Source organism: Perognathus longimembris, chromosome 25 (genome assembly GCF_023159225.1).
Source record: "Perognathus longimembris pacificus isolate PPM17 chromosome 25, ASM2315922v1, whole genome shotgun sequence".
Classification (NCBI taxonomy): Eukaryota; Metazoa; Chordata; class Mammalia; order Rodentia; family Heteromyidae; genus Perognathus; species Perognathus longimembris.
In genome coordinates this window covers 1,008,922-1,013,229 of record NC_063185.1, presented here as the reverse complement: position 1 = coordinate 1,013,229, position 4,308 = coordinate 1,008,922, and the positions used below count along the sequence as shown (strand labels likewise).

Below are 4,308 nucleotides of genomic sequence, written 5' to 3'. Positions count from 1 at the left end.
CCTTTCTTCTGAAATGAGATCTCAAAGCAGTATAGTTCAAAATAAAAGGTTTAAAAAAATTGGCATATATACAATTTCTCCACCAATTTGTGTGTGTCAACCATTTAGTTAACTTTTCCACTTGAAAAAATGCAATAGAAAACCAGACACCATGTTTCACTATTTCAGTTAATATTCACAATTATAGTGGCTACAACTCAGGACACAGCCTCACGCATGCTGCCAGGAGCCAGTTTATACTGAAATTAAGTTCTTTACACCAAGTAAATGGTTGTCCACAACCACTGGCAAGTGTATATATGAACTAAAATTTCTAGATTTGGGGAGAAACAATTGCTGCTCCGATCATCTGCTCTGCTTCTTCTGCTCCGAGGAATTCATGCTCAGAAACCTTTCATGTTACTCTTGGTTTTGTCAGTTTGCTTGCCTGTGGGGGTCTGGGCCTGCTGACCCTGGGCACTGGAGGAGGCCGCCTGCTGGGCCGCTTTCTGCTTTAACATTGTCCAATCAAAGGTGTAGTCATATTGGTGGTTCAGGGTCCTGAAAAGGGTGCGAAATAGCTGCCTCAGGTACATGTAATCTGGGGCTTCCTCAAAGCGCAGCCCACGACAATAGTTTAAGTACATGGCAAATTCTGCAGGAAACCCCTTACATAAAACTTCAACAGGAGTGGACATCTTCTTTTCACTAATCTTTTCATATTTTTGTTTCTTTGTTGCAGCCTTTAGTCCTTGCCATGGCAGACTGGTTCTATTGAAATACATCAAGACATATCCTAAGGATTCCATATCATCTCGGCGACTCTGCTCAATACCAAGATGAGCGTTGATGCTAGCATACCGGGCAGTGCCTGTGAGTTTTTTTATCTTCTCTGTACGGTATGTGTTGCTTTGTCCTGTTGTCTCTGTACTTTTTGGCCAAACCAAAATCAATAAGGAAATACTGGTTTAATCCTGAGAAAGATGGGTCCTGAGAAGTACTAACAGTCATGCTTCCACACTGGAGATTCTAAACACTTATTATAGTGACGCCCAATACCCATTAGGAAGTTATCTGGCTTAATATCTCTGTGTATAAAATTCTTTGTATGCACATATTCGATTCTACTGATCATCTGGTCAGCTAACGTAAGTACAGTTTTCATTGTGAACCTCCTTGAGCAGAAATTGAAGAGGTCTTTCAGGCTGGGTCCCAGAAGATCCATGACTAGCACATTATAGTCTTTTTCCTGACCGTACCACTGGATGTGCGGGATGCCCACCCCGCCCTGCAGGATCTTGTAGAGCTTGCTCTCATACAGCAGCTGCGGGTGCTGGGGCTTCTGCGACTCCAGCTTCACCGCCACCTCCTCGCCTTTGGTGATGTTGATGGCCAGGTAGATGTCCCCGAAGGAGCCCGACCCGATCTTGTGCAGCAGTTTGTACTTCCCCCCCGACGATGAACTCTGCCTTGGAGCCGCTGCTGTTCGCCATGGCGGAGCGCGACCGCCCCGGCGAGGCCGGGGCCGGGGCCCCGAGGACGCCTCACCGGGCAGGGGCGGAGGAGGAGGGAGCAAGGGCGGCGGGAGATGCAGACGCGCCGGGGGGGGGGGGAGGGGGCAGGGAGAGGCTTGGGCGCGGCCGGGCCCGGGAGAGCCGATCATGGCCGCACTCTGCCGCTCCCGCGCCGCCGCCTGCCGCCGCCTCCGGGCCGCGGTTACCGGGGCCGCCGCTCGCCCGCTCTCACCTCGATGTCGCGGGCCCCAGACGAGGTGAGGCGCGGCTAGGTTGGGGCGACGGCCACGCTGCCGCCGCCGGCTTCGGCCCGGAGCGAGCCCGGTCACTCCGCCGTCGCCGCTGCCGCCGCCGCCATCTTGTTCCTCCTCATTCTGGATCTTTAATTAGGAAATTTCCACCCATGCCTGTAATATGTTCATTGTATCTGACCTTACATCGATGGCTTTGATCCATTCTGAATTGATTCTGGTGCAGATATTTAAGGATCTAGCTTCCATTTTCTGCACATGGATAGCACCATTTGTTGAAGAGACTGCATTGTAGTTCATTTTTCATGTAGTATCCAGAGAGTACCATTGCTCCATTTGTTTACCCTTTGTTCCAACATTCTTTGTCTCCTTTAACACTCCCAAAGACATTTAGACAATCAAGACAGACAAAAAGGGAAATAAAAAAAACAGCAAAAAATAACCTCTTGTTTCCATTTTCTGGAATTAATTTCAACTAGTATTATTTTGTATGATTAGATGTACCTTGTATGATCATTGTACCTTTCTGTTTCTCTCCTAATACAGTCATCCTTCGGTCTCATTGTACGTGAATGCTGAGAGTTCTGTATAATTTATTATGTTCCTGTGCCTTTTCTCCATTTTGAAAGAAAAATATAGAATGGTTGAGTTATTGCAACTAATCTCTTCTTCTGGTTTTATTTCTGTGGAGCATATATTTGTGTCTTCTTATTGCTCATCAAATAAGCCTACCTCTACCTCAACCTCCTTCCTGTAAGAAAACACAAAAGAAGAGCATGATTTATCAGACAGACAGAGAGAGAGAGAGAGAGAGAGAGAGCTTTGTGGACATGATTCAAGCCTGAGAGGGCATTAAATGTGGTGTGATGGGTAAACTCATAGCTTTCCATAGTGGTAGATGGATGGGATTCCTATGCTGTCTCTGGAGTCTGGTATCATACCTAAACAGGTGGCAAAAGAAAATTGTCAACACAAAGCCACTAACAATAATGATTTCCCTCACCAAAACACCTTCAGTTTGTTTAAGAATTTGTGGCAGAGTTAGTGTTGAGACCTTTAAGGAGATGTTGGAATGCTATAAACAAGTTTTTAATTCACTGATGAGGAAATGTTTTTGAGATTTACATTTCAATCGTAGATGTTTTGAAAGAGAAATTCATGTATTCTTCTCCATCAAAAGGTTTTTACATATTTGAGGAATTTGGCAAGCCAGTTGGCTCTGCTAAAAGAACACACAAATTGTGGAGCACCTTGGTGAACTTGGAGTCTGCCACTCAGTCACAATTTCAAGATTGCATGTGAAATGATGCTGGGCTCTCCACATGTGCCTTTATAGTCAGTTAACATTCTCACTCCCAAAAGATTCCAGTGAAGTTCAATTACTCTTTTTTCTAGATATGTTCTCTGCTCTTTTTGAATGTTAACATCCTTCCTTTCAAAAGATACCCAGATTTTCTCTGCTCAAGCAGAGAGTCTACTTTCCTGTTTAGAGGACTTAATTGGATCTGTCTGCCTCTATTCATTCTGTAATATCACTGTTAGGTTTTGTGGAAGCCATAGTCTGTTTTTTACAGGGGAAAATCAAATATGGTATTTACCAGTCATCAATGACAGTAATTAGTATTACTGTAGTATTTGTCTTATTGCAATCTAGAAAACTCACATGCCAATCTTTTTCAAAAGAAGCTAGAGAAGTTCAGAATTTCTGGAGGGTTATTGATAATAAATCTATATGCAACTTTATCAAGTTCAAATCCAATGGTTAGAAATGGTTCTTGAAACTTGTTTACAAATCATGTAAAAATAAGAATAGTATAATTTTCAAGGGTATCAAACAGACATAATTCACTTGTAGCTAAACACACAAAGATATTGAAATTACTTAAGTGCAATAATGGGAACATTTTTCTCTGAAAGAACACACACACACACACACACACACACACATACACAGACCATTCTCTTCTAAGAAAAGTAGCCAATAGTGTTAAGTATCCTAAGTGTATCTTTTTACATGGTTAAAAGTAGCTAGAATGGCATCTGAAAAATTACATTTCTATTTATGGGTGTGTGCTTATAATTTTCATTGCTTAGAGTAACTAAAAGACATCTTTAACACAGTAAACATTGATATAAAGTCATATATTGCATAATAATGAAGCTACATCGCACAAGCATATCAGAGTTCAGACACAACTCAGACAGTAAGGTGTGTTTGTAAGTGCCTGTTAATGCTTAGCTAAACAGAGCCTCATGTTTTTAGCTAGAATACTAAATAGCAGTTCACTGTGCAGATACTCAAAGCAGTTATATGTTTGTATATCTAAACATATATAAATTTAGAACAATACCGTAACACTGCATACAAAATAATTTTTAAAGGTGTATTGTTTACAGCACTTACCATGAATGAAGCTTTGGGGTTTTGGATATTCTTGCCAAAAGACTAAGACTATAAGCCACAAAGACTATGAGAGCCAACAAACAGGGGGTCTCTGTGATCAGTAGACTAAATAAAGCCATTTCCTTTAGCCTATACTAAATTTATTAAATCAAACCCTTTC

General features: G+C 42.2%; 1 pseudogene; it reads right to left on the bottom strand.

The window, feature by feature from the left end:
- Nucleotides 1-244: 244 nt before the first annotated feature.
- LOC125342119 lies at nt 245-1,472 on the bottom strand (annotated as a pseudogene).
- Between the last annotated feature and the right edge of the window lie 2,836 nt (nt 1,473-4,308).